This window comes from Mastomys coucha, unplaced genomic scaffold (assembly GCF_008632895.1).
Source record: "Mastomys coucha isolate ucsf_1 unplaced genomic scaffold, UCSF_Mcou_1 pScaffold16, whole genome shotgun sequence".
Taxonomy (NCBI): domain Eukaryota; kingdom Metazoa; phylum Chordata; class Mammalia; order Rodentia; family Muridae; genus Mastomys; species Mastomys coucha.
In genome coordinates, this window is record NW_022196898.1 from 12125811 (window position 1) to 12144821 (window position 19011).

At 38.7% G+C, this 19011-nt stretch overlaps 1 pseudogene; it reads left to right on the plus strand.

Moving 5' to 3' along the window:
• The first annotated feature begins 292 nt into the window (after positions 1–292).
• Positions 293–1723, plus strand: LOC116094282 (annotated as a pseudogene).
• Positions 1724–19011: the final 17288 nt, after the last annotated feature.

The following is a 19011-nucleotide window of genomic DNA, read 5'->3' on the forward strand; positions in this document are numbered from 1 at the left end:
TCCAGACAGGGCTTAATCAAAGTGAATTTTTTTTCAAATTTTTAAAAGAAAAAAATTGGGTAAAATGCATTTTTATTTTCTTTTCCAAAGTGAAGAAATTAAATGCATTGGATTCAGTAAATGGACATCTTAGCTTTCCATTGCTGTAAGAAATACTGAAAAGAGAAAGAACTTCTTTTTAAAGTATTTTAGTTGTCTCATTAGTCACTCCTGCACAGTCTAGGCTCATGTGCAAGTCAGACAGGATCCAGGCCCACCCTGTTCTCTATTACTACTTGACTTTTGCATCAAGATGCCTGAGGAACTGCACCATGGAGAGGAAGAGGTGGAGACATTTGTTTTTTAGGCAGAAATCACTCATCCCATGTCCCTCATCATTTCTTCTTCCTCTTCTTCTTTCTCCTCTTCCTCTTCCTCTTCCTTTTCTTCCTCTTCCTTTTCTTCTTCTTCTTCTTCTTCTTCTTCTTCTTCTTCTTCTTCTTCTTCTTCTTCTTCTTCTTCTTCTTCTTCTTCTTCTTCTTTTGGTTTTTCAAGACAGGGTTTCTCTGTTTAGCCCTAGCTGTCCTGGAACTCACTCTGTAGGCTAGGCCTGGAACTGAGAAACTGCCCAGTTACTTTCTATTCAAACAAGGAAATTTTCTTTCATGAGTTGATCTCTAATCATTCTGATTATATTTAGTATGAGAGCCTGATAGATCCTTCCAAGTTGGACAGAGACAAAGAGCTAAAAATTGGCATTGTTCTCAACCCTCAGTAGTACATGCTGACTTTGGTGGACAAGCATTGCATGACCAAGGCTGACCTCATAAATAACTTGGGAGCCATTGCTAAGTCTGGCACTAAAAGCATTTATGGAGGCTCTCCATGGAAATTTCCGAAGAAATTTCCATGATTGATAGTTGGGTATTGGATTCTATCTGGCCTATGTAGTGACAGAAAGAATGGTTGTGATCACAAACCACAACTATGGTGCCATAGTCTTTTACTGATGGAACCTTCACAGTTCATAAAGACCATGGTGTGAACACTGGTTGAGGTACCTCAAAGGAGACCAGATAGAGTACTTAGAGGAGTGGATGGCCAAGGAAGTAGTGAAAAAATACTCACAGTTCAGAGGCTATCCCATCACGCACTAACTGAAGAAGGAATGAGAAAGAAGATCAGTGATAATGAGACAAAGTAAGAGAAAGGTAAGAAAGAGAAAATAATAAAGATAATGAGGAAAAGCCTAAGATTGAAGATGTGGGATCCGATGAGAAGGATGACAATAGCAAAGACAAGAAAAAAGAAAACAAAGAAAGTTAAGGAGAAATACATTGAACAGGAAGAGTTGAATAAGACTAAGCCTATTTTCATGAGAATCTCTGATGACATCCCTCAAAAGGAATATGATGAATTTTGTAAGAGCCTCATCAATGATTAGGAACACCACTTGGCAGTCAAACACATCTCTGTATCAGGTTAGTTGAGGTTCAGGGCATTGTCCTTAATTTCTCAGCAAGCTCCCTTTGACATTTTTGAAAATAAAAGAACAGCATCAAACTCTATTTCCATCATGTGTTACTTACTGATAGCTATGATGAGCTGATACCTGATTACCTCAATATGTGGTATGGTTAACTTTGAGGACTTGCCCCTGAACATCTCCCAAGAAATACTCCAGCAGAGCAAGGTCATGAAAGTCACCTGCAATTTCAGTCAAGACAGTGAGGAAGTCCCTTGAGCTCTTCTCTGAATTAGCTGAATATAAAGAGAACTAAAAGAATTTTTCCATAATTTATTATTTCCGTTTACATCATATCCAAATTACAGCCCCCTACATCCTCTCCTCTCAGTTCTGCCCTGGCAAGTCTCTCTCTCCAGTACTCCCTTCCCCAAATAATCCCTCCCCTTCCTATTATAGAAGGGGAAGCTCTCCTTGGGTAACACCCCACACTGGGAAATCTAGTCCCAGCAAGACTAAGCATTCCCTCTCCCACTATGGCCTAACCAGGCAGTCTAAGTAGGGGAAGGGAATCCAGTGGCAGGCAACAGAGTCAGAAATTGCCCTCACGCCAATTGTTAGGGACCAACCTGAAGATCAAGCTGCACATCGGCTACAAATGTGATGAGGGAGCCTACTTAGTTCCATCCCCTGCATGCTCTTTGGTTGGCGTTTCAGTCTCAGTGAGCTTCTATACTCCCTGGATAGTTGATTCTTTATGTCTTCTTGAGGTATGTTTAACCCCTCTGGCTTGCTCAACTCTATCCCCAGCTCTTCCACAAGACTTCCAGATCCCTACCTGATGTTTGGCTGTAGGACTCTGCATCTGTTTCTGTCCACTGCTGGGTGAAGCCTCTCAGGAAAGAGTTATGCTAGGTTCCTGTCTGACTTGGCTTTCTTCCATGGAATGGGTCTCAACTTGGGTTAGTCATTGGTTGGCCATTCCCTCAGTCTGTATTCCATCTTTAAACCTTTGCATCTTGTAGGCAGGAAAAATTTGGGGCTGAAGGTTTTGTGGGTGGGTTGATGTCCCCATCCTTCTGCTGGAAGTCCTGCCTGGTTACGGGAGGTGACCACTTCATTCTTTATATCCCTTCCTGAGAGGAATCTCAGATATGGCCACTCCTATAGACTCCCTGTAGCTTCACCCATCCCAGGTCTCCAGCTAGACCCATGGATGCTCTCCCAAATAATTTCCATCCTCATTCTTAACTCTCTCCTTCCCTCCCCACTCCACCTCTTGCATCCTGTTCCTTCAACTGATTGCCATCTTCATAGCCCTCCCTACCCACTCTCCTACCTATTTCATTCTCTCTTGTCTACCTTGGATGACTATTTTGTTTCCTCTTCTTTCCCCTTCTGAGTGATATCCACAAATTTTCCCTTGGGCCCTCCTTATTACCCAGTTTCTTTGGGTCTGTGGTTTGTAGCATGACTATCCTGCCCTTCATGGCAAATGTTCAATTATAAGTAAGTATATATCATACACGTCCTTCTGGGTCTGCATTACCTCACTCAGGATGATAGTCTCAATTTCCATCCATTTGCCTGTATATTTCATGAAGTCTTTGTTTTTAGTAGCCAAATAGTACTCCATTGTGTAGATATACTACATTTTCTTTAAGTGCTGCTTCTTAACCATTCAGGTTTCTTCTATTGAGAATTTTCTGTTTAGCTCTATATCCCGTTTTTAAATTGAGTTATTTAGTTTGTGGATGTCTAATTTCTTGAGTTCTCTACATATTTTTTATTTTGGTTCTCTGTTGAATGTAGGGTTATTGAAGATCTTTTTCAATTCTGTAGGGTGCTGATTTGTCCTATTAATGGTGTCCTTGCAAAATCTTTTAGTTTCATGAGGTCCCATTTATTAATTGTTGATCTTAGTGCCTGAGCTATTGATAATCTATTCAGGAATTTGTTTTTGAGTGTGAATAGGTAGAAAGAGAAAACAGTGGTTAATTCCGAGCCAATAAGAATCTGCTACAGTGCTGTAAATGTATAAATTCAGCCAAGAGAAAAGGTTGTGACCACATTGCAAAATCATGAGGTTCAGTATATGAGAGGTTCATAATTATGATGTAGAATATTTTATATGATTTAAAAGTAGTGTTTATTTTTAATTCATAGAGAAATACATTTTATTAGAGAGCCTAATTAATACTAGAAGCAGTCAGTAGTTTCTGATGAAGAGAAAAATCACATTTCTTTGTGGATATGAGCATAGGTAGCTTTTCTGTGCTCTAGTGGATGGCCACACCCACACACATATGGGCAGCACTTACTGCCTTTAATAGACTATAAAGTGAAAGGGTATGAGGTGGAGAAGAAAATATGTGAAAAAGAATATTAAAGAGATGGAGGAGGAAATAAGGGTAAAGTATCACATTTCATCGTGTGTAAGTATGAAATTCTCAAGAATATAGAAAAATTTAATGGAAGAAACCAGTGTAGGTGGATCTATGTATCACAGAGATCTAGTTCATAGGAAAGGCTGTTCCTCCTATTATAGACATTGCTATTTGTTACAAGAAAGAAAAATCCCCTGTGCCATGTTACGAGCATGGGAAACATTCCTTTTATACAAAGGACAACCCAAGGCATTTGGTGTGAGAGCTTGAAACATGGATTTACTTTATGCTTTACTTACTGAACCCCTGTGCAAGCAGACAGTAATGGTTTTAACAAAGATGTGAGAACAAAGATTGCAAAGTAGAATTCTCTTTCAAGGAAAATACCTTGGAACTCAAAAATATTTCAAGTATGCCATAAAATGCATAGTATTTACTGTTGTCCAAGTATGTCTTTCAATAAAACAAGCATGCAGCAATATAATAATATAATAGTAATCTATATAGTATTAAGAGCATTATATAGAAAAGATAACTCTTCTTATCCAAAAATTAGAGATGAAGGAATTAAGAAATCTAGTAATTGTTGAGATTACAGTCAATGAAAGGTATAGTCTACAAACTGCATAGCGTAGCTTTTCCCCACAAATCAATAGAACTCCTTGGAGAAACACTCTTGAGCCTAGATCTCTTTCTGGTATTGGACAAGAAAACGTCTAATACAGAAAGATAGGTATGGCTCAAAGTATGTTAGGTATTTCTGTGCTGTCCTGAATAAAGAGCATGTGAGTGAAAGTTAATAATCTACAAATTCAAAGTGAAAATGATTTCTGGTAACCAGACCCAAACAAAAAGTTATTTATAAATATTTTCCAGTCTGAAATCCACATAAAACCACTTCACAAGCTGGCATGCACCCCCCCCACACACACACACACCCAAATGTAGTCCCTCTACCAGATGAATCGGGGAAATAAAGATATCAGAGTCAGGTATAGAAAAATGCATCTCTGTCCTGAAAGTAGGAAAAGTATATTTAAGGGATTGCAAAGTGACTGTTTTTAAAGCAACAAGGCATGGCCATGTGTTTAATTAAATATTTATTAATCCCATTGGCACTGTTTAGCTACCTGCCTCAAAACTTAACATTCCTCAAAGAGAGACACACACACACAGCCTTTATATTTTTATATGCCTTGAACAATGCAATAGCTGTGCCACTTTCCAACCTCCTTGCAGTTAATCCACCTCTGGCTGGTAATTCTGAGTTATCACTTTCTAAATTCAATATTCTACCTTGGCTGCCCTGGATGCAGTTGGGCAGCCCTCTGGGCCACCCTCTCCTGGCTCCTACATGGAGGATCTCCTTCTCCTTCTTCTGTCCTCAGCCTGGAAATTCTGAAAGTTCTGCCTCTATCTGCTCTGCCCAGCCACTGACTGCCAGCATCTTTATTTTCCAATGAGAATCAACTGGGGGCAGGGTCTCTCAGTGTCTTACTGAAGTGGCAGACACTGTGTAAGCAGTTTTGGAGACCAAAACTAACTTTATAATACAAGCAGCATTAAGCCAAACCCACTATAGTCATGCTGTTTGCTTTTCAGCATAGAAAAGCTTAAAATGGACAAGTTTCAGAAAGCCAGGCCCAAAGTATTGAGAGTGAAAATATTTGAAAATGCCTGTGAACTTTAATGTTGTGTGAAAAAGAAAAAAAGAAGAAAAAAGAAGGAGAATTTATAAGAAATGAAAAGAGCCGTTCTCAAGATCTGAGCGATAGGGACCAGATCAGGATGAACCATCTATAAATCAGTTCAGATATCACAGATTATCAGTAAACTGTCTCAGTTTGACTGGCTACCTAATCCATTCCTGAGGCAGGCCAGTGTCGCTCAAGGTTCGAGAGCTGCTAACAGAAGCCTGTTGGAACACCAGGAAGATGAGCAGTGAAGTAGTACTTTGCTAAACCCCTTCAGTTCCCTCTTCTTTCCAGCTATGCTCAGGACTTTAGCTGCTGGCAACAGAAACTGGAAAGGCACGGGGCTCCCCAGAGAACTGCAGCCACTGTGCCCTGCCTCCGTGAGTTATACCTTCAAGGAAAGCTTACTCTTAATCTTTGCCTCAGTTACTGTGCTTGCCTGATTCTTGCAAAATAAATTATAAATCGCACAAGAATTCGCCATTCCTGACTACTGAAAACGAAGTCTTCCACAAACCAATGAGTTTTATTTTAGAGTCTGGGACACCAAGAGGGCAAAATTGCAGCTCAGCAGCTGTGATCCCCTGGGACCTATACAGGGGAATGAAGAAGACCTAGGTCTTCTGCCTCAGGTACTACCCTATCCACCTAGACATCCCTCTGAAGGTCGCAATACAATTTTGGAAACTGACTCTTATTATTGACATTTTTGCGGACTGGCCATAGAGAAGAAATTCATCACTTTAAAGGAGAGCAACATCTAAAGAAGACCATCTGCCAAGCTCTACTTCAAACAAACAATAACAAGGAGAATAAAATATTCTGTCAGGCCTCTGTAAGCAGAGATGTCTAAAGAACTTATTACCAGGATGTAACAGATCAAAGGACAGCAAATGGTTATGACGTCATAATGAGAATGTTTTAGGCTGTAAGGTTTTGAATCCCATCACTAAGTTACACGGCATAGTGTTGCCTGCTTTGAATAATTAGAAGACTGTTTTTCTTTTTTCTTCAAGTCCCCATGTGTCTGTAATACAAACATCTGTCCAACATCTGCCCAGAGGAAAAATGCGCATTTGAGAAAATTGCATTTGTTCATAAAAAACAAACCTTCACTGACAGTTGGCAGAAAAAGAAAAACAGACTTTTATTTTGTTTAAATTATGAAATTGATTCCTAACATTACAAAAGAAGTATTTAAAATGCAAATTGATTCACAGTGGGCCAGCTAACTGAGGCCAGCTGTCCCTAGAAAGACTTGATATTATTTGTTCTGTTTCTTTTTTTTCTTTCACCATTCTCTCCATAGGTACTTCTCAGAAGTCAGTAAATCCAGATAGGATCCTATGTTTAACTAAGATGCAAAAATAAATAAATAAATAGATTAATTAATTAATGAAATACAAACTATTTATAATTCACAGATTCCCTCAGAGAAAATGTTTCCAGGATACCATAGAGTTACAAATTTTAACAAAATGAAAAATTTTGCTATTCTATAAAATGTGTTTTCTAAAGTCCAGTGTTACCCAGTACTTTAACAGAGAGGTAGAAGTGTTTTTTAGCTCTTAGAGACTTGAACTCATGAAATTGTGGCATGCTGACAAAATCATTGTGGCTGTGAATGAAGCTTGGAATCTATATGGCAGTATTGTAGAAAATTTGAATCTCAATCCAGAGGTTCTACCCCACCTTGATCATTCAGTTCCTGGATAAAATACATACAACCTTTATTATTTACAATATGCCTTGTAAAGCACAAGGGCTTGGCAGATATATACCCTTCATGCTAATAGAATCTACTTTTATATCAATAACCAGTAGTTATTACTTACTATGTTTCATCTGGGTTGATCTTAACTCCAATTGCCCAGCCCTCAGGGCCACATTATCACGACTTACATAACCCGTGGCAGCTTCTCTTCCATTCATCTTCCTCTCCTCTCTCTTATGGTTTTCTGTTAACCTCCTAAATCTCTCCTTTGTCCCTTCTGCCCAACTATTGGATTCAGCATCTTTGTTTATCAATCAGAAATACCTTAGGAGCAAGGGAACATAGCATCACTTTGGTCTACATGTGCACACTCATTTTCACTCTACCCCTGGGTCAACCTCTTTTTGAAGAACCCAGTATTAGCATTAAAATATAAGTAGCATCAGGCTAACACATTACTGGGACAGTCTGGAGAGAGAGGGATGACATTGACTTTGAGAACAGAAAAATTAACTGTAACCTAGAGGAAAGGATGGAAACCTCTATTAGTCTCCAACCACCAAATCTTGCACTTGGGTGGTTTAAGGTTTTCTAGATAGAAAGCTGGTACATGTCAGCATGGAGTTAAATGTTGACCTTGCCCAGTAGTAGGCAAAGCCAATAGGAATGTTAAGCTTGTGCCTATGCTTTTCATCTGAGCAAAGGCATATGAATATGCATATCTGTATTAGTTAGGGTTTTACTGCTGTGAACAGATACCATGACCAAGCCAGCTCTTATAAGAACAACATTTAATTGGGGCTGGCTTATAAGTTCAGAGATTCAGTTCATTATCATCAAGGCAGAAACATGACAGCATCCAGCCAGGTATTGTGCAGGGGGAGCTGAGAGCTCTATATCTTCATCTGCAGGCTCCTAGAATACTGACTTCCAGACAGCTAGCATTAGGGTCTTAAAGCCCATACCCATAGTACCCTACCTACTCCAACAGGGTCACCACCTCTAACAGTGCTACTACCTAGGCAGAGCATATACACATCATCACATTCCACTTCCTGACCCCCATAGGTATGCTGAAGTATATGAGTATATGGGAGGGCATACTTAAACATACCATAATGCAAAAAACATTTAGTCCAACTTCAAAAGTCCCCATAGTCTCAACAATGCTAAAAGTCCAAAGTTCAAAGTCTCTTCTGAGATTCATCCAATCACTTAACTATAACCCCCCCCAAAAAGACAGGAAACTAGCTGTACAAACTCCAAACTCTGCATTTCCATGTCTTATGTTAATATGGTCTTCAGATCTCAAATTCATTTTTTAGCTTTGTTGATTACAATAACTTCTTTCTCCTAGGCTGGTTTCAATCTCTGTTAGCAGCTTTCTTCAGCAAATAGCCCACAGGTCTGTCCTCTCAAATTTCTTGGAGTTTCCAAGACAACTTCAATGTGATAGCTTCTTGTATTAATGTCTGACATTCATACATGATCTTTTGGGCTCCTCCAAAGGGCTGGTGTCACTTCTCCAGGCCTGCCCTCTCTACAACTCTAACCTCAGGTTGATCCACTTCACTGTCACTGCAATTCTTGGTGATCATCCCATGGTACTGGCATCTCCAATATACTGGATTCTTCTAATGCACCTTGGCTTCACCAATAGCCTCTCATAGGCTCTCTTCATGATGTCAAGCCTCAACTTCTTTGTATGACCTCTTCAGTCCTGGGTCATCAACTGCAACTGAGGCTGCACCTTGGCTAGTAGCCTTCCATGGCCACTCACAGTGCCAAGCCTCAGCTACTCTTCATGACCATTTTATGCCTTCAAAACCAATATAACCTGGGTGACTCTTATACATTACTAAACACAGCTGCAGCACAAGGTATCTCTGCACAACTTCTTTGTACTCTCAGAAAACACTCCCCAGAAGATTTCACCTCGGTGATGCTGGTCTCTTCTTAATCACCACTAATTTCTTAGCTCCAACTAATCAGCATCAATTGTCTCAGAAGTCCCTTCTATTTTTCACTCTAAAGCCAGAGCCATGTGGCCAAAGCTTCTGAGTTCTGCTGCTTGCCGGGACTGGAACGTGCTCCCCTTGTTCTATTACATTATCACTAGCTTTCTGTTTTCTCACTCCTTCACTACGAAAGTTTGGCTGTCCTAGAACTTGCTTTATAGACTGACTTTGAACTCAGAGATCTGCATGCCTGTCTCCTAAACACTCGGATTAAAGGCATGGTACACCAAGCTTAGATTTAAGTCTTTCTTCTCCTAGAACTTGCTCTGTCCCAGGCTGGCCTTGAACTCAGAGATCCACTTAGCTTTATTTCCTCGAATTAAAGGTTTGTATTACAATGCCTGAATCTAAATTTAGCTGGGTAGGATTTTGCCCCAAAGTCATGTTCCCTTAATCTGCTGTCTTCTAGAACTCAGGACTCAGCTCCATTTCACTTCCAGGTGCCATTGTAATACTTGAACCATATATTTTATATTTTCCCTTTCTCATCTTGCTATGCTTGTTTAAAATGCTCTTCAAGAGACTTAAACAGAGAACAAAATCTATGATGAGTGCTTCGGATACTTCCTTTGTCAGTGCAATTAATTTGAGTCTCTTCACCTTAGCCTCAGGCAGACTCTTCAGACAAGATCAAAAATTAATCACATTCTTGACCAAAATACTACAAAAACAGTCTCTAGGCCACACACTGAAGTTCTTCCTCACTGAAACCTGTAGAGCTAGATCCACACAGTTCAAATTACTCTCAGTAACAAAGTCTTTAATATTTCAACCAAGATAGCCCATTAAGCCCCACTTAAAACATTCCTCTGCTCCCTAGTCCAAAGTGCCTAAATCCACATCTTTCCAAACAAAAGCATGGTCAGGCCTATCACAGAAATACCTCAGTCCCTGGTACCAACTTATGTTTCAGTTATGGTTTTACTGCATGTGAACATGTGGTCATGAACACCATAACCATGACAACTCTTCTAAGGAAAACATGTAATTGGAGCTGGTTTACAAGTACAGAAGTTCCATCCATTATCATCAAGGTGGGAATATGGCAGCATTCAGGCAGGCATGGTGCAGGAGGAGCTGAGAGTTCTACATCTTCATCTGAAGGCTGCTAGCAGAATACTGACTTCCAGGCAGCTAGGATGGAGGTTTTAATCCCAAAACCCACAGTGATACACCTACTCCAACAGCGTCACATCTTCTAATAGTCCACTTCTTGGGCAGAGCATATACAAACCATCACAATGCCTGAGCTGCAAGTGCTGGGTTCATCACAGCTCAATGCTACCCCCGCAACCCCCACCCCCCATCCCCCCACCAAGTGTGAACTGTTGCTTCCGCTAATCTACCCCCCTAACCCCCACACCCCCATCCCCCCACCAAGTGTGAAGTGTTGCTCCTGCTAATCTCCAACTTCCAATCCACATGCTACCTCACAAAGAACCCACATTACATAGAAACTATTTCAGTAAGAAAAGATGGCACACTAGAAGTAGATAACACTTTACAAACAGCACAGCCTCATAGGCCCAGGGAGGTCAGTGAACACTGTGCATATTACATTGCATTAATGACAATTTTCAAATTATATAAAGGTCCCGTAGTAACTGAGTTATATCCATATAAGACATAGTATTATTCTTTTTTTAAAAAAAATTTATTTCATATATGTGGCTATACTGTTGCTGTCTTCAGACAAAGCAGAAGACTGTATCAGATGACCATTATAGATGGTTGTGAGCCACCATGTGGTTGCTGAGATTTGAACTCAGGACCTGTGGAAGGGCAGACAGTGCTCTTAACCACTGAGCCATCTCTCCAGCCCCATAGTATTATTCTTAATTGATGAGGCTGAAATAAAAACATGGAAAGGGCTTTTTCTATCTCCATATACATCTAAAAGAGACTTCAGATACACAGCCCTCTTTGTCCCTTTCTCCACAAGCAGAGACCTTGCCTCCAGGAACTGCTCTGACCCAGGGACTCAGAAGGGAATGCAGATCCACAGCCCTCTCTGTACCTTTCCCACAAGCAGAAAGCCTGTCTCCAGGGTGTGCTCTGAAGCCAGGACTCAGGAGGGATGATCGATCCATAGCCCTCTGCTCACAGGTTTGACCAGGGGAGAGCTGATCTCCCACAAGTGCTGACACAATCTTACAGATTCACAGGAGGAACAAGCTCCAGCCAGAGACAGCAAGAACATCTTAACACCAGATATGAACAGATGGCGAGAAGCAAACACAAGAATCTTACCAACAGAAAACAAGGCTACTTGGCTTCATCAAAACCTAGTACTCCCACCACAGCAAGTCCTGGATATCCCCAAACACTGGAAAAGTAAAAGTTAGATCTAAAATCATATCTCATGATGGTGATAGAGGAATTTAAGAAGGACATGAATAATTCCCTTAAGGAAATACAGGAGGACACAGGTAAACAGATTAAAGCCCTTAAAGAGGAAACACAAAAATCCCTTAAAGAATTACAGGAGAACACAAGTAAACAAGTAGAAGCCCTTAAAGAAGAAACACAAAAATCCCTTAAAGAATTACAAGAAAGTACAACCAACAGGTGAATGAATTGAACAAAACCTTCCAGGACCTAAAAATGGAAATCACAAAGAGAGACAACTCTGGAGATAGAAATCCTAGGAAAGAAATCAGGAAACATAGATGCAAGTATCAACAACAGAGTATAAGAGATAGAAGAATCTCAGGTGCAGAAGATACCATAGAAAACATTGACATAACAGTCAAAGTAAACACAAAATGCAAAAAGCTCCTAACCAAAACAACATCCAGGAAATCATAGATACAATGAGAAGACCAAACCTAAGGATAATAGGTATAGAAGAAAATGGAGACTCCCAACTTAAAGGGCCAGTAAATATCTTCAACAAAATTATAGAAGAAAACTTAAGAGATGCCCATGAACATACAAGAAGTCCATAGAACTCCAAACAGACTAGACCAGAAAAGAAATTCCTCCTGCCACATAATAGTCAAAACACCAAAAGTACAAAAAAGAAAGAAAGAGAGAAATAATGAAAGAGAGAAAGAAAGAGAAAGAAAGAATATTAAAAGCAATGAGGTAAAAAGGTCAAGTAACATATAAAGGTAGACCTATCAGAATTACACCAGACTTCTCTCCAGAGACTATGAAAGCCAGAAGATCCTGGGTTGATGTCATATAGACCCTAAGAGAACACAAATGCCAGTCCAGGCTACTTTACCCAGCAAAACTCTCAATTACCATAGATGGAGAAACCGAAGTATTCCATGACAAAACCAAATTTACACAATATATTTCCATAAATCCAACCCTTCGAATGATAATAAATGGAAAACCCCAACACAAGGAAGGAAACTACATCCTAGAAAAAGCAAGAAAGTAACCTTCCAATAAAACTAAAAGAAGATAGCCACATGAACAGAATTCCAACTCTAACAACAAAAATAACAGAAAGCAACAATTAATTTCCTTAATATCTATTAATATCAGTGGACCCAATTCCCCAATAAAAAGACATAGACTATCAGACTGTGTATGTAAACAAGACCCAACATTTTGTCACATACAGGAAATCCACCTCAGTGACAAAGACAGACCCTATCTCAGAATAAAAGGCTGGAAAACAATTTTTCAGTCCAATGTTCTCAAGAAACAAGCTGGAATAACCATTCTAATATCAAATAACATCAACTTTCACACTAAAATGATCATAAAGATAAGGAGGGACACTTCATACTCATTAAAGTTATGATCTACCACAATGAACTTTCAATTTTGAACCTCTATGCTCCAAATGCAAGGACATAGACATTCATAAAAGAGACTTTACTTAAGCTAAAAGCACACATTGCAACACACACAATAATAGTGCGAGATTTCAACACCACACTCTGCAATGAACAGACCATGGAAACAGAAACTAAACAAATACTCAGGGAAACTAACAGAAGTTATGAATCAGATGGATTTAACAAATATCTATAGATCTTTTTATCCTAAAACAAAAGGATATACCTTATTCTCAGCACTTCATGGTAACTTCTCTAAAATTGAAGTGACCATATAATTGGTCACAGATCAGACCTCAACAGATACAAGAAGACTGAAATAATCCTTGCATCTTATCAGATCACCATGGACTAAGGCTGGTCCTCAATAACAACATAAACAATATAAAGCCCACATACATGTGGAAGCTTCACAACACTCTACTCAATGATAACTTGTCAAGGAAAAAATAAAGAAAGAAATTAAGACTTTCTAGGGTTTAATGAAAATGAAATCACAACATACCCAAACTTATGGGACACAATGAAAGCAGTTCTAAGAGAAAAACTCATAGCTTTAAGTGCCTCCAAATAGAAACTAGATAAAGCATACACCAGCAATTTGACATCACAACTGAAAGCTCTAGAACAAAAAGAAGCAAATTCACCCAAGAGGAGTTGAAGGCAAGAAATAATCAAACTGAAAATCAGTTTTCAGGGCTGAAATCAACCAAATGGAAACAAAAAGAACTATACAAAGAATCAACCAAACCAGGAGCTGGTTCTTTGAGAAAATCAACAAAATAGATAAACCCTTAGCTAGACTGACTTGAGGGCACAGAGAAAGTATCCTAATTAACAAAATCAGAAATGAAAAGGGAGACATAACAACAGATACTGAGGAAATCCAAAATACCATGAGATCCTACTACAAAAGCCTATACTCCACAAAACTGGAAAACCTGGATGAAATTAACAATTTTCTAGACAGATACCAGGTTCCAAAGTTAAACCAAGATCAAATAAATGATCTAAACAGTCCCGTATCTGCTCACGAACTAGAAACAGTCATTAATAGTCTCCCAATCAAAAAAAAAAGAAAAGAAAAAGAAAAAAAAAAAGACCAGATGGGTTTAGTGCTGTGTTTTATCAAACCTTCAAAGAAAACCTAATATCAATACTCCTCAAACTATTCCACAAAATAGAAACAGAAGGCACTCTACCCAATTCGTTCTATGAAGCCACAATTACTCTTATACCTAAACCACACAAAGACCTAACAAAGAAAGAAAACGTCAGACCAATTTCTTTTATGAATATCGATGCAAAAATACTCAATAAAATTCTTGCAAACCCAATCCAAGAGCACATCAAAACAATCATCCATCATGACCAATTAGGCTTCATCCCAGGGATGCAGGGATGGTTCAATATATGGAAATCCATCAATGTAATTCACTATATAAATAAACTCAAAGAAAAAAATATAATCATCTCATTAGAGGCTGAGAAATCATTTGACAAAATCCAACATCCCTTCCTGATAAAAGTCTTGGAAAGATCAGGAATTCAAGGCCCATACTTAAACATAGTAAAAACAATATACAGCAAACTAGTAGCTAACATCAAACTAAATGGAGAGAAACTTGAAGCAATCCCACTAAAATGAGGGACTAGACAAGGTTGCCTACTCTCTCCCTCCTTATTCAATATTGTACTTTAAGTACTAGCCAGAGCGATTAGACAACAAAAAGATATCAAAGGGATACAAATTGGAAAGGAGGAAATCAAATTATCACTATTTGGGGATGATATGTTAGTATACTTAAGTGACCCTGAAAATTCCACCAGAGAACTTCTAAACCTGATAAACAACTTCAGCAAAGTAGCTGGATATAAAATTAACTCCAGCAAAAAATCAGTGGCCTTCCTCTACACAAAGGATAGACAAGCTGAGAATGAAATTAGAGAAACAACACCCTTCACAATAGTCACAAATAATATAAAATACCTTGGCATGACTCTAACTAAGTAAGTAAAAGATCTGTTTGACAAGAACTTCATGTCTCTGAAGAAGGAAATCGAAAAAGATCTCAGAAGATGGAAAGATCTCCCATGCTTGTGGATTGGTAGGATTAATATAGTAAAAATGGCCATATTGCTGAAATCAATCTATAGATCAATGCAAACCCCATAAAAATTCCAACTCAATTCTTCACAGACATAGAATGAGCAATTTGCAAATTCATCTGGAACAACAAAAAACCCAGGATAGGCAAAACTATTCTCAACAATAAAAGAACCTCTGGTGGAATCACCATCCTGGACCTTAAGCTGTGCTACAGAGCAATTTTGATAAAAAGACAACAAAAACAAAAACAAAACAAAACAAAAAAACAAAAAAAAACAAAAACAACAACAACAACAAAAAAAAAAAAAAACCTTCATAGTATTGGTACAATGACAGGCAGGTAGATCAATGGAATAGAATTGAAGACCCAGAAATGAACCAACAAAACTATGGTCCCTTGTTCTTTAACAAAGAGCAAAAATAATCCAGTGGAAAAAAAGACAGCATTTTCAACAAATGATACTGGCTCAACTAGTGGTTAGCATGTATAAGAATGCAAACCTATCTATTCCTATCTCCTTGTACAAACCTCAAGTCCAAGTGGATCAAGGACCTCCATATAAAACAAGATACACTGAAACTAATAGAAAAGAAAGTGGGGAAGAGCCTCGAGCACATGGCAACCGGGGAAAATTTCCCAAACAGAAGACCAATAGCTTATGCTCTAAGAACAAGAATTGACAAATGGAACCTCATAAAGTTTCAAAGCTTCTGTAAGGCAAAAGACACTCTCAATAGGACAAGAAGGCAACCAACAAATTGGGAAAATATTTTCACCAATCCTGTATCTGATAGAGGACTAATTCTAATATATACAAAGAACTCAAGAAGTTAGACTCCAGAAAACCAAATAACCCTATTAAAAATGGGGTACAGAGTAAAGGAAGACTTCTAAATTGAGGAATACTGAATGGCTGAGAAACACCTAAAGAAATGTTCAACATCTTTAGTCATCAGGAAAATGCAAATCAAAAGAACCCTGAGATTCTACCTCACACCAATCAGAATGGCTAGCATAAAAAACTCAGGTGACAGCAAATGCTGGAGAGGTTGTGGAGAAAGAGGAACACTCCTTCATTGCTGGTGGGATTGCAAGCTGGTACAAACACTTTGGAAATCAGTTTGGCGGTTCCTCCAGAAACTTGGACATAGTATTATCAGAGGACCCATTTATACCATTCCTGGGCATATACCCAGAAGATGCTCCAACATGCAATAATGACACATGTTCCTCTATGTTCATAGAAGCCTTATTTATAAAAGCCAGAAACTGGAAACTACCCAGATGTCCCTCAACAGAAAAATGGATACAGAAAATGTGGTACATCTACACAATGGAGTACTACTCAGCTATTAAAAACAATGAATTTATTAAATTCTTAGGGAAATGGATGGATCTGGAGAATATCATCCTGAGTGAGGTAACCAAGTCACAAAAGAATATACATGGTATGCATTCTCTGATAAGTGGAAATTAACCCAGAGGATCAGAATATACAAAGTACAATCCACAAACCACATGAAAATCCAGAAGAAGAAATACCAAAGTATGGATACATTTTTCCTTCTTAAAATGTGGAACAAAATACCAATGGAAGGAGTTGTACAGACAAACTATGGAGCAGGCACTGAAGGAAGGACAATTCAGAGACTGCTCCACCTGGGAATCCTTCCCATATTCAATCATCAAATCTAGACACTATTGTGGATGCCAGAAAGTGCTGGCTAACAGGAGCCTGATATAGCTGTCTCCTGAGAGGCTCTGACAGTACCCGACTAATACAGAAGTAGAGGCTCACAGCCATCGATTGGACTGAGTTCAGGGTCTCCAATATAGGAGCTAGAGAAAAGACCCAAGGAAATGCAGGGTTTGAAGTCCCTTAGGATAAACAATATGAACTAAATAGTTCCCTCGGGGACTAAACCATCACCCAAAGAGTACACATGGTGGAACTAATGGCTCCAGCAGCATATGTAGCAGAGGATGGCCAAGTAGGTCATCAATGGGAGGAGAGGATTTCTGCCCTGTGAAGGTTCTATGCCCCAGTGTAGGGGAATGCCAGGGCTAGGAAGTGGGAGAGGGTGGATTGGTAAGCAGGCGAGGGAACAGGTTATTTTTGTTTTTGTTTTTTCATTATTTTTTTTTCTTTTTTTCAGATGGGAATGTGGGAAAGGAGATATCATATGACCTGTATATAAAAAAAATCTAATAAAAATAAATAAAATAAACATGGAAAGGGTTATATGAACAACACTGTGGTGTGTTTTTAAAATACTAGTTGGGAGTGTCAGCTGCTTTACCAGAGGCCAGGCTTTTTGTAGGTATACCAGATAAGACACTGCAAATGGACTGCTAACACTCTATAAAGATCTTCCTGCAGCTCTCATTAGAACCCCTTCTCTGAGCCGAAAATCTAAGCCACAACTTCAGCAGAAGTCTTTTACTTTACTAGAAGCCGTTCTGTCCTAGGAACTCCAGGAACTAGGAAGGTACCCAGAACCCCAGTGGCTGCAAAGATACTTGGAATCTCAGAGGCAACTTTCGTACCTAATAACTCAGAGATAATGTAGGCTGTAAAATCCTCAGTAAAGATACCCTACGGCACCTTAAGTCTTAATAGTCACCAGAATCCAAGGTTAGTTAGGCCAAAGACCAGAAAGGAAACAGAAAGGGGAAAAGAAGCCAAAGGGAAAAGCATCCATCTAACAAAGATATTCTCAGGAATCAGCAAATAAACCTATAATAATTCCAAACACAGATGACTAGATGCCATCATAAGAATACAATCAATAACAGCATGGGCAATATAGCACCACCATAGTCCAGCTGCCCTACTACAGCAAGCCCTAGATATTCCAACATAGCTGAAACACAAGAAAATGATGTTTAATCCAATCTTACAAAGGTGAAAGAGGCTCTTAAAGAGGAAATAGACAACTCCTTTAAAGAAATACAGGAAAACATGAACAGAAGGAGAAGAAGAGAAGAAGGAGGAGGAGGAGGAGGAGAAGAAAGAGAAGGAAAAGGAGGAAACAGATGAAGAATCCAAAACCAAATAAGAAAAATCCAAAATCAATTAAAACCTCTTGTTGCTCTTTCAGAAAACTGCAGTTTGATTCCCCAATACCATTCATCAGTTGGCTTACAACCCTCTATAAAATCAGCTGCATGGGATCCAAGGCCTCTGGCTCCACAGACATGTGCACACATGCGTCTAAATGCACTCACCCCCTGAGACACATAATTAGAAATAATAAAACAAGTTGTTCGAAACTAAGCCAAGCATAGATGATGAAAGAGATGATCAATAAATAAATAAAAAAGACCCAAATATTCCAATGCAGCTGAAGCAGAAGAGAACCACCTTCAAATCAACTTTTAAAAAAGGATAATAGAGGTCCTGAAAGAGGAATTTTTAAAAATACTTTAAAGAATTTGAGAAAAACAGAGACAAAAAAAATGTAGAAAATCAATAAATTTCTTAATGAATTCCAAGAAATCCAGGAAAATAAAAAACAGGTGAAAGAAACTGCTCAGGATCTGAAAATGGATACTAGAAGCAATATAGAAAACACAAATTGACTGAGTTCTGCAAATGAAAATCTAGGTAAGGGCAAAGAAATTAAAGACTCAAGCATCACTCTGAAGAAATAGAACACAGACTCTCAGGCACTAAAGATACAGTAGATAAAATAGATAATAAATAATTATTTAAAAGTTAAATAAAATGTTAAATTTAAAAACTTCCTAAAACAAAATGTCTAGGAAATCTAGGACATTAGGAAAAGACCAAACTTAAGAATAATATAAGTAGTAGAAGGAGGAGAATTCTAGGTAAAAACCCCA